The sequence below is a fragment of the Papaver somniferum genome, chromosome 8 (assembly GCF_003573695.1).
Source record: "Papaver somniferum cultivar HN1 chromosome 8, ASM357369v1, whole genome shotgun sequence".
In the NCBI taxonomy this organism is placed as follows: Eukaryota; Viridiplantae; Streptophyta; class Magnoliopsida; order Ranunculales; family Papaveraceae; genus Papaver; species Papaver somniferum.
Genome location: NC_039365.1, coordinates 170,303,680 through 170,316,523, shown reverse-complemented (window position 1 = coordinate 170,316,523; position 12,844 = coordinate 170,303,680). Strand labels below are relative to the sequence as shown.

Here is a 12,844-nt window from a genome sequence, read left to right as displayed (position 1 = left end):
GGTAGATGTTACCGAGGACAACAAATAGCCATTGTAATAACCAAGAATAGCACAGATAGGATAAGACATCCAGTAACACGAGTGAGGAAGACAGAGAGATGGGAAGATAGCCACAACAAAAGATAGAAGCATCAACCGAATGAATTTTATTGTGACAGGCAAGAAATGTAAGATAAGTAGAATCAGAATTGAGATTGTCATGAGCAATTGATGATTCTCGTATGGACTCCCAGTACTTGTATTCAGCCGTGTTGTAGTAGGTGAAGAGAACTGAGGAACTAGGAAGAAGAAGAACAGAGAAACTGAGAGTTATGTATCTTATCTATAATCTACTGGTACCACTAGGGTTTTAAATTAGTTTTATCAATGGTGTATATTTAACGGGTTTTTTCGGGTGGGTTTGGGCGGGTTTAGCTAATACCAATCCTGCACTCACAAACAACGGGTTTTTATTTTCATAACCAATCCTGCATTCATAACGGGCGGGTTCGGATTAAAAACCCACGAATTTAACGGGTAAGGACGTGTTCGGGTAAGTTGGGCGGGTCTTGTGCAGCTCCACCGTTTCTTCGGGCAAAGACTGAGACTGGAATATTGGAATTGTAGATTTCTAAATTGCCTCTTTGGCAGTTGTATAAAGTGCAAATTTTCGTATTCACAAATTTATGATTTCCCCGAGACAGTACTCATATTTGTAGCATCACAAAAGGTGATGTTATCTGCTATCGCGTGGCTCACTTAGAGCAGCCAAAATAACCAAATTTTGGGTTTCAATAAAGGGCATGGGGTTTGTCCTTGTGGCCTTGTGGGTGCAAAATCACTACACCAAATATGGGGTTTAGCAACTCAGATTAGCAACAGCTTAGGAGATGTTGCGAATTTTCAAATGCTAATTTTTGTTGCAAAATTTCGCAACAGAACTGTTGGCTTCTATTACGATTCGCAACTGTCTTGAGTTTTACGCATGCGAAAAGTGTGTGTGGCTGCCTACACTTTCACTGACTCATAATTCAGCCTTTTCAGATTATCGGGAAAGCTGACTCGGTTCTTTTTTATTATCGATCAGCCTCTCATTATTTCATTTTAATTTATTTTCCTTTCCTTTCTCTTCTCTTCTGTCTCTCTTGTTATCCCTGTGATTTTCCCCCGTTTCTACTACCACAACCATTATCATCAACATCAAAACCGTCATCGAGAAAGAAAGGTATCGTCACTACCAGCACATGAACTATCCACAAATTAAACTAAGATTCAGATATTTTTTTTTCTCCTTTTGTTTTTTTCACTCTAAATCTTTAACCTGGTCTCTAATCTTAGTTCAGAATCATGCTCAGCTACCTATTTTCAGCCAGATTTAGCTATTTGTCTTAGGGTTTCAAAATATGTTAATTGATTTAGGGTTTCTTATCCAATCGATTATGAGATTTGGGTTTCTGATCTAGGGTTTTTTATTCAGATTTATGTGATTTGCTGATGCGCTTGGATTTTTTATGTAATTTTGTTTGTTTGATGTTTAATTCGTGTTTCCAGAAACTATGGTTTGGTTTAGTTTACAGGTCTTGGTCGATTTGTGTTTAGTTTACTAATGTTGAATGATCTTTTGTTACTTAGAATTCCTAATTTGGTGAAATAATATTTTAGAACTTCAATATGCAGTATCTTAACCTGCGAGCGTGGTATGATTTCACCAAGCTAACAACAGAGATTTTGAATCTCTACAAGGTAATTTGATACTATTCACCTCACTGGAAATAGGAAACTGTGAACTTATTTATTGTCCCCATTGCTCTCTATATAAAAATGGGCGATAAAAAGTGCTGTGAAATCATAATAATTTTACCTGCATCTTTTGAGTTGACAGTTCTCTTAACATGAAGTTAGAGAGTGCTTCTACACGGTTATTTCAGATTCTTCATTATGGAGTTAAATCTGTATTTTCACGAGAAATTGTTATATAATCAATAGGAATCATCCAGTATTAGTTTGTTCCATAGGAATATTTGGTTATTAATTATGTAAAGCAAAGTTAACTTACATAAACTCTTCTCCATTGGCATATTTATTCTAGTACTTCATTTATGGGATTATATTTTTTGATGTTTCACAATGATTTTTTACTTGTATTGGGCGCCTTTTTGCATTGAAGGGTGGGATGAAGCACTCAACATAATCTGTAGGTGGTCATTTGAAACAGTTCTTTCATCCCAAAATGCAGAAGCATTATTTAAATCGATAGAAGACTTGCCAGTTTTGGTCATCGCTAATGCCGAGGATTCCCTTGTCTCTCTAAATGCCAGAACCTCGATGGATCTGGTAGGATGTAATTTTGAAATTGTATCGAAATGTTTTGTTGTTGACTTGTTTTAGAAGATGAATGGATGAATGAGAAAATGATGGAGTTTCTGTTATACTTAATTCTGTTGTTGTTATTGATCAGTTGTTGGAACCTACGATGTGAAAATTAAGACCGGATATCCATTCAGAACAATCAAACTCAAGGATGAGCTCGCTCATGGAGACAACAATGGTCTTGACATTCCAGTCAGGCTTTTGGAACCTATCAAGAAGCAATCCCATTCAATTAGTTATGATAATTTCTGTCAGGTAATAAACATATCACATGCAGTTGTGTTTTTGTTATTTGTTAAAATTTTGTTGTCAATTGTTTATCCATTGAATGATGGAATTGTTTTTTTTTTCTATAAATATATTTATTGCAGTTAGCTAGTATGATTGCTGCTGAAGTTACTGGTGGGTGTGATGTCCGTTTCCACCCTGGCGGGAGGTTAGTGATGCCAGCTAAGAAAATTTCTGTTATTTACACCCTCCTAGTTGTAGTTGTAGTTTTTTTTTTCCTTTTTGTCATTCGTTCCTTTTTCGTACTTATATTGTGTAAATTCTATCTTGTAGGATTTTTTACACAAAGGATTCATCTTGGTTTTAATAGTGTTTTCAAGTTATTTATGTTGGATAAGAAACTATGCTTTCTTCTCTGAGAGTTGAGTCGGTTTATTTGTTCTTTAACATTTAAAACATGTCAATATGCATTTTGAGGTTGCTGCAACTATGGATTACTTCCCGAACACTTGGGATTTTTTTAATTATAAATCAGACCAAAAGCTTGAATGTCCAGGGTGTATCGCAGTATCCAAATGTTGAATTTAGAATTTAGTTTCTTCTCTGGTTTCTTTTTATCTTTATTCCTTCAAATACTGTATCTCTTGTGCTTTTTTTTTTTTTTTTTTGCTAAGTCAAAAAATAATAATAATTTAAAAGTAATAATATACGTAGAGGGGGTTCGAACTACCGTTCCCATGGTCACAAGCTTGAGCTGATTCCATTGAGCTACAGGCCGATTTACTGTATCTCTTGTGCATTCAAGAGTTGCACGCTGTATTTTCTTCCTAGTTATTTGGTATATATTTCAGGCGGTAAAGCATCTCCTTAGATTGGACGCGGATACCCCTATACTCATCGTTGTTTGGTAAGCCTTGGAATCTAGTTTCCTTATTTGATGCTCAATACAGTTGAGCACAGTATATGCAACTTTTTACTACAGAGCTTTTTTTTTCCAATTCATAAATATATCTTTGCTGTTTTTGTGGCAGATTTGGTTTTTTCATAAAGTGGAAAGTATGCCAGCTCCAATGACTGATTCAGAAACGTGCTACTCTGAGGTTTATATCCTAATTTATTTCAGTATTGGTAGCATAAGCATAAATTTAGAATAACTCTACCGATCTTTATAATGGTTTTTTATCTTCTGCTGTCAGTTGCATGAGAACTCTCTCACTGAAGCAAACACAAAGGTTTTATGCTGCCTCTTGTTATCTTTACAGAATAACGATTACTGTCACTTTCTGGAAGTAATTTCTGGTTGATAATTTGTGTAGTATTTCTAATGCTTTCTCTTCACTTTGTTTTATGAAGATTTCTTGATGCATAGAGCTGCAGCTACAGAAATGTCAAGCAAGAAGTCTGAAGTCATCAAACTAATTGAAGATTCTAGTAAGTTCCTCCACTTCATTCCCTGCTTTATGATTTTGTCTTTTGGTAGTAGACTAAGTTCTGTTGTCTCTTGTTGTTGGTGTGAATTAGGAATCAGCAAACAGAGCTATTTGAAGATTCACTTTCTTGTAGAGTTCGAGCTAAGCGTGGATTTGAAAAACATCCTCGTAGTATTGCAGAAAGAGTATGCTTCATTTCATTCATTCACTCTTTGTTTTCTCCCAATCTAGTACTTTTTTGTTCTTAAACAGTGAATAACTAGTTAAACTTTATGATTGTGTTTTTATTTTGGATCAGGTTGGAAGAACAAGATTCAGTGATCTGATAAGGAAACATCAAGAGCTTGTACCAAAAATGGATAAGGTATAAACTTCAAGAGTTTGGATTTGGTGTGTTGTTATTGAACTTATTAGCACTTGTATTGGTGTCAATTCGATATTCAAGTATTTTTTTATCATTCTTGAACTGAATTTATGAATAGAATGAATATTCGGTGGAATACATTAATCTCTGTAAATTGTGAATATGAATACAGTAAATAATTCACCACGACTTGATCGGTTTTGACCTAGTCAAAACCACTATCTTTTTGTTTTTGCAAAAAAAATCGCAACTGCGAAAAGAAGTTGCGACCATCTAATTTCGCAACTGTGTCAAACAGTTGCGAACTTTTGACGTTGCAACAGTTAAAACTGTTGCGACCGAAAGTTTTCAACGACAACCTAGCCGTTGCGAGAAACTGCAACATCGACTTTCATGACAGAGCTGAACTGTTGCGACCCCACTTTGCAACTGGTACTACTGTTGCTAATCACCAAATTTGGTGTAGTGAATACCAGCAAAATTGAAAATTTTCGAGCGAGTGTAAAAACTGATGGGTAAAACTGATTACCTAAATCTTCTTTATTCTTTTCTACCTGGAAACTCTTTTGGTGCACAATTCTTTAATCTTTTGTCTAGTTTGATGTATTTAGAATGAATTTATCGTATTGAATCTTTCTACCTGGAAACTCTTCCGGTTTCTTCTGCGGTATTGAACTCTCTACCCTTTCCTTATCTAAAAGGAGATTTTCCTGCTATTAAGCTTACTGAGAGTATGTACACGAAGGGTCTAAACAATTGGAAATACAGTCTTATTGGAAGACCTGATCCAAACAAGATTAAGATGGAAACTGTCAGGGAGCAATTGGTATCACAATGGAATCCTGCTGGTGAAGTTAAGCTCATTCCCATTGGGAGGTTTTTTTTTTTGTAATCAAGCTAGACAACGAGAAAGACAAGATTAGGATATGGTCAGAAGATTCATGGAAGGTAAATAATCAAGTTTTGCAAGTTAGAGATTGGGAGCCGAGATTCAATCCGGAAATCCAAAGAATATCGTTGGCCAAGGTTTGGATTAAATTTCCAGGTCTAAGTTTGGAGGAGTATTGGACAGAGGAGAACTTGCTGAAAATGGCCAAGGCCTTTGGTAAACCTATTCAGGTAGATAACACTACTCTTGCAATGGAATTTGGATTTTTTGCTAGTGTACTAGTAGAAGTCGATTTCGCCATGAAGATTCCGATCGAGTATGGGTAGGTGAAGGTGATGCTAATATTGAAAATGGCTTTTGGAAATGAGCAGATTTGCCGAAAGTCCCTAAATTTTGCTCACATTGTAAACTTGTGGGTCATTTGGTCTCTCAATGTAGAGCAAAGGATAAAGAAGATACTAAAGTCACTGAGGATATTGTTGCTCTTTGTGAGACTATTAAGAAGAAAAAAGAAGAGGTCTAGAAACAAGGAAACACTTTCAGTTGAAGAGATTCAATAGGGTATGAAGGTGGATGCAGTTACAAATGTTCCACCGGTAGTGGAAGGTGCAAGCTCATCATCCAATGATCCCTCCGTTCCATATGGATTTGAAATCCATAATAGATTTCGTGGAATCTAAGAAAAGGAGAAAGAAGAAGAGGAGATAGCGACATCTCAATTAGTCTTGGAAAACTCGGAGATAAGCATTATGAAGCCGTCATCTTCCGAGCCATTGTTCGGTTCTAGTAAGAAGTTAACTTCAAAAACCAAAGCAACAGGTATGTTTCCAAATGGTTCTCTACGTACAAAAAAGAAAAATAAAATCCCAGAATCTAAAGCTCATGAAAAGATCTCAAAAGATAAACTATTGGATCACGGTTCTTTATGGGGTTTAGAATTTCCCCCTTTAAAGAGTCACCGTGAAGAAATGTTTATGAATCTCATGAAAAATCACGATGGTTTAGTTACAGGGTGTTGGAAGTTAAACCAAGATATGGTGATTTGGTTTGTGGATCAACTATGGTTGTTGACACAGTCAGGGTGGATCAACATACGTTGTTGACACATTGTGCGGTATTATGGAAGTCGAGCTTACTTGAGAAGCAAGATGTTTGAGTTCTAGAGAGTTCTAGAAGAGTTCTATTTAGAGTTCTATTTAGAGTTTGCTTTATGTTAGGAAAGTGTCTTTGTTTAGAGTTTTGTTTTTATTAGGAAAATACTTTGAGTGATCGTCAAGTTTGTGAGACTATAAGTAGGCTATTAAGCCATAAGAATTGCACACCAAACTGATTATCAATATAATCTTTTTATTGCTTCTTCCTTGTGCTCTCCTCTTGTTAGAATTATTGCTGAATTATGCCTGCACAAAAAATAAAAACCAAACATGAAACAAATGTTATGGCTGAGTCGCGGACTAGGTCGCTTTCTTTAAGACGTTTCGCGGCTCTTCCCAAGATTGTGAAAGAAGTTCTTCAGCGGCGCGTCGTCCCCAGGATAAAACAGCCGAGATCAATCTCTTACACAATCACTCTTGCACGTTGAGAGGATGTGAAACTTCTACACTTCATTCTTGCTCAGAAACTCATTTAGAAAAATAAGAAATGTTCACACACTTATTTTTCTTTCTATAAAAATATTTTCTTTTGTAAACTCAAGTCATAAAAAAGAAAAAACTCTCTCACTACAAAAGATACTTCAACAACTCTCCAAAAAAATTTTAACACCAAAACATAAACTCTCTTTTTTTTTTCCAACCAAAATTCTGATTTATAGTCAAGAGTTTCAAAATAATTAAATGTTCTTGAAAATGTTATTATGGTGGAGTTAACACCATTAAAAACTACAAATATGTAACGGTTAAAATTTAATGATGACAAAATTAATTTTTCTTTTATGAAAAACTTAATTGCTATTGAAAACATATTTTATTGGGAATTCAATTTATGTTTTAAAGATATATTCCCAACAATCCCCCACTTATAATTTTAAAACATTAAGCAAGAACTGCATAGTACTGTTGTGCATAAGCAAAGGCGTCTTGCGACTTGAACCTTTACATAGTGTTTGTAGGCTATCTTAAAACCGACCATAGAGTGAACATAAGTCTTGAACTCCAGGAGATAAGAAGATTGCTTAACACACACGACTATACTAGTGTAAAGTCTAAAGCCAGCACATTATGGCCATGTGCCTGTATCCCAGTTTAATGAATGATCTAGAGAACTGCCCATATTCTCATAGAAAGCGGCCACACTTTCACATTCATATAGGTGAGTTTATCAAGAGTACTCCTGAAAGTACCCCACTCTAAATAGAGATATAAACATCATTAAGAGTTTAAAATTTTAAAACTAAAATTAAACTCAACCTTTTACTCACTTCAGGATGTCATGTCATGGGATGAATTCTTCAAAAGCATGATTCTCGCATCTTCATATCATTTATGACTTCGTCTAGTCCCTTTGAACCTATTTCTAGGTTGGGTATCCATCATAGATGACTCAATCTCAATGGGCATCAACCTCATCCCTAAGATGTATTCACATCTTCTTATCAATCCTTTCGTCAAAGGACTAATGGAAGCTCTTTACATAAATTATATAATCCATTCTCATAACATCAACTCTTGTAGTTGTCATTATGTTCTCAACTCTTGCAATAGCCGCGGTACTATCACAGTGGATTAATATGTCTGTTCCTCTACCCACTATAGAGTATCGAATCACTCCATCCCTTAAAGGATTCAACTGAAAGGATGTCCAATCAGCTTCGCAATATCCTTAAAGGATTGCGGTAACCATTTAGATAGTGTGTTTCTAGGTGTAAGGTGTGTTTGAAACACCTCATAACCTTCTCAAAATTTTACCAATTTTCCATACCGGGATTGATAAATCTGAATATAAAACCCCCACTACAGAGGTAATGTAATAAACCCCCACTACAAAAAATACTTATATATAGTCAATCACGTAGCAAAGAAACATACTGAGCTACCATACTCATGTCTAGTGCAATCACACACAATCTCAAAAGCATTAGCACTAAACCAATTGAGTGAAAACTAGTTTACAGTCATGCTATATATATTTCTATCTGTTTTAAAATTCTATTTTCATTGAAATGAAATAGATCCAAAGAAAAAATTTATTTTTAACAACATACACCATCTTCATTCAAATCTTTCATGTCAAATAGTAAACTAAGCATGTTCTCAATTTCATTTTCATCCTATAAGTTAGAATAAAAATTCAACAAATCACCTGTGCATATAAAACAAAGAGTATTGTGCATTTCACTTTCATCAATTCTGAAATCATCCGAATGAATCAAGTGAACAATTTATTTCTTTTAAATTGTTTTAAAGTTGCTTTCAGAATATAAATGATAAATTATATAACTTATATGCTTTCTTTTATGGTAGAAGCTACATAGTTTTCCATGCTTGATTTACATATGTTCTCATCTTTGACTTACATTAAAGTATATATTTCTACTTATGACTATAACAAATCATATATCGTAGAAACAACAACAACAACAAAACAAGCATGTAAGTTAATTTAGAGACATTAATGCAAGTGTCAACAATTTTCTGTTTTCTTGTCTAAAGATAATAGGTTCACGAATTTATTTTTCCAAAGATTAAATTTTTAAAGAACAAATTTACTTTCTATTAGAAGTTATCTTTCAGATTATAAGCAACAAAATATTCATGAATAAAATTTAGTCTCACTATATATGCTTTTCTAGGTTTATTCTTAGTGAATTACTTGTCACCTTCATTTCTCTAGTTCCTCTAATTCAAATCAAATATGTTAAAAAATAGGATATGGAACCCCCACTATTTTTTGACTCAAACAAGAATTATAAAACAATATCAAAAGACTCCAAAAATTGTGAAAAACTAATGAACCAATGATTTAAACCCAACACGTTTTGCACAATATAGTGAATAAAAATTCAAACAATTTTTGTGAAAACAACATCGCCTAATTCACTACTCAAAAGATCATACTTGATACCAAGAAAATTTACTCGAGGCATCTTTATAAAATTCTCAAATATTTTATTTCATCCAATATCATTGCAAGTTGCGTAAGATTTGAAAGTGTACATGCTTTTATGAGTTAGGTAAGATTACATACATGTTACTCAAAAAATTCACCAAGTTTATAAGAAAATATAACATGCTCACATTCGTTACTAACTCATTGGTTTCTTAAAATCATGACAAAATCTCATATTCAAAATTCAATTCATGTTATGATAAAATTGTAATATAATATTCAAACATTTTATCCATCACATATTATTTGTAGTAGTGCAGTGATCAAATTCAACAAATTCTAATATCAATCTTGTTTATAACAAGATATGCGGAAACTAAATACTCGCTCATTTCGGAAGTATGAAATATTTAACAAGATTGTTCTACCCAAAGTAAACTTTGAGATCATACCAAGACCAAAAATCCTAGTGATGTGAGTAGAGCTCACCACCACTTTCTTTCAAACAATTTGGTTCAAACTTTGAACCATAACCTATCAAAACAAATATGGTATAAACCAATATATACCAACCTCTCACCGTATCTATAATTCACATTAACTTAGCTTGAAAAGTGTTGCTAATAGCATTTGATATCCTTGCAATGTTGTGCAAGAATAGAAAATAACTTCATAAACAATAGTATGTTCATTTCTTGGTGAGAGTTGATATTCACATTTTGTTTTGACTAGGTTTCTAATTCTTTCGGTTTTGGTTTCATATCAAATTCTATCTCATAGATTCCAAACTTATATGAGTCACATGTTTATTGTCATACACAATAATTCTCAATATCTTGTTTTCCAAAATTTTATTCTAAGTTTGAACAATCAATTTATTCAATTTAGAATGCCACTATTTGATCACTATAATAATTACAAATAGTTCATCAACCATACCTCAATTGCTTATAAACCATTGTCCACTCTTTGCATACCAACAAAGAAATCAGCAACCCCATTGCTCCACACATCGATTAATCTCCCGCAATTTTATTTCATTGGAAAATAAAAATTTGCTCAAGTAAGTGAATTTTCACCTGTCACAATCATTTAGATGTGAGCATTTGTAACTGAAAATAAGTAAGGTATGCATGTACACAATTACTTGAAAAATCAAATAAAATATAGTACTCCAAGTTTCTCTTGAGTGTCGAATAAAGATTCAAAATTATATAGTTATAACATCATATATTTATAACTCTCCATCAAGCATTTTATCAAACATATGTGGTGCACTAGTTTGATTGCTAACAATAATCTTCCTTTTCATTACCAAAATAAGAGTACGAAATACTAGAATAAAAACATGATTTTTAAAGTAATATGTCTTATATTTTGGAAAAACATACACAACGATTTAAAATCACTACATCTCTCAAACTAAATATCCAAATGAAAAATTTCAAAATGGTTTTTGAAGATAAGTTCCTTATCTACAAGTTTCATATTATACACAAATCCAAAATATCAACACAAAGATCATAAAAACGAATTCAACAAGGACTAAATTTCTGCTCGTCAGAAATTTTCAGCAACGTTGTGCAGTCCTCTAAAATATTTTAAAATATTTTTAGGACTCCAAAAATTATGAAATTTGACATGGACGACCCTCATGATGTCTAATATATCAGGTTAAAATTTCTAGATCCAATTCATTTCCATATAGGATATAAAAATACATCTCTACAACATGTTAAAAAAATTCGTTTCACATCAACAATATTTTTTTATGTTAGATATTCATGATAAAAATAGTATCCATGTTACAATCCTAATCCATCAAAATCAGACATAAAATTTAACTCTAGGTATCAGGTTACCTAAAATTCCAAGCATCATTTTCAATTGTCAAAGAAAAATTATAGAGATTATAATTCTATAAAACGAAATAAAACATGATACTTCTCGCGTTTAAACACTTGTTTTCTTTTTGATATCCACGGAAGAATAAAACGTCTTAAAATTGTTAGAATTATTGCTGAATTATGCCTTCACAAAAAATAAAAACTAAACATGAAACAAATGTTATGGCTGAGTCACGGACTAGGTCGCTTTCTTTAAGACGTTTCGCGGCTCTGCCCAAGATTGTGCAAGCAGTTCTTCAGCGGCCACTACACCAAATCAAGGATTTCCTTATAGAAGAAAAGTGTTACAAAAAAATTAGAGCTAATTTCCCTAACTAAGAAAAACGGTTACCCATAGCCAGTTATATAATGTGTTGGTATTTTATCTAACGCTTTTAGTTCATTAGGAAACTTAAATAGGCTAACACATGCATTTCATTACAATTTTTTTCCTAACTATTGACATTTTATACTTCATAATTACTTGTAATGTAAAGATTGTGTTATAATGTTTGCTAACCCTCTGTATAACAGTTCAAGTGACTAATAAAGAGATGACATGTGTATTGTTTTTCAAAATAGTCTAACTCATTTTCTACGTTAGATAAAAAATTTCTGGCACTTTCAGGTGATCCTCGCCTGAAGCCGGTCACCTGAGAATGCCAGTTCCGGTCACCTGGGAATTTCAGGCCATCCATATTTTCAAATTCAAATTTTGACACTGCAACTTACTGTAACCATTCTTATTTCTGAAACTACAATACATTCAGGAACAATTTACAGTGTAATCATTCACCAAATTGAATGGATGAAACACATATAAGACATTCAGGTGTTAAAAAAATGATTTAGTTCATGTGCCATATACTAGACAGATGCTATACTGCTTTATATCTACTGGTATTCCAACATCATCAGTCGAAATTACCTCTACCCCTAGCTTAAATATGTGCTCAGTGCTGGTGTTTCAATTGTACTTGCAAGAAGACTTCTTCATTGACATTGTGAACTAGTTCCTCTTGCTGGAGTTGTAATAACGCAAGGATTCAAAGCTTGATCATGTATGGGCATCAGAATAGCACTAGGTGATGATGTTTCTAGTACCTGCACAGTTGTTTTAAGAAGTTAGGTGTAGTCTTATCCTTATCTGATACAACATACACATGAAGATGGATATAAATACATTAGACTCTTCTCAGTGTTGTCAATCAACACATACATTCTCATAATGCATTCACACGAAACTAGAACACATGTCAATGACTATTTCCTATAGTTCTTACAAGTTAATGTCGGCATGTAGGTAATACAATCACATAGATTTCATGAGTAATGGACTGTTGCTTACTATTCTCATCTAAGTACCCAGCTTGTTCCCTCATCTGTGCCTACATTACAATAAGTATTGATATGTATTAGCATACAAAATACGTAACCCAGCATACAAAAACTCATGATACTTTCAAATTACTACACCAGCTACTTACTATGTAACCCTTATGAGTTATCTGAATTGTCATCATCACTGGATTCTTGCTTCTTTGTTGCTGGTGCAAGGAGCAGCTTTCTTTGCAACTGGCTGCTGCATCAATGGATTTTATTTTTATCAATAAATCAACCAACCCAATAAAACCAATAAGAAAAATAGAAC

The 12,844-nt window shown here is 33.5% G+C and overlaps 1 long non-coding RNA gene across 2 annotated transcripts; it reads left to right on the top strand.

Annotated features, from left to right (window-relative positions):
- Positions 1-1,098: 1,098 nt before the first annotated feature.
- LOC113306541 lies at positions 1,099-4,507 on the top strand. 2 transcript variants are annotated; one of them, XR_003338678.1, is made up of 11 exons: positions 1,099-1,204; positions 1,657-1,722; positions 2,147-2,313; positions 2,438-2,604; positions 2,721-2,785; positions 3,429-3,484; positions 3,609-3,677; positions 3,774-3,809; positions 3,931-4,008; positions 4,099-4,192; positions 4,306-4,507. It is a non-coding gene; the product is annotated as an uncharacterized LOC113306541 (long non-coding RNA). The 2 variants fall into 2 exon arrangements; XR_003338677.1 differs by having other exon boundaries at positions 2,721-3,484.
- The last annotated feature ends 8,337 nt before the right edge of the window (positions 4,508-12,844 follow it).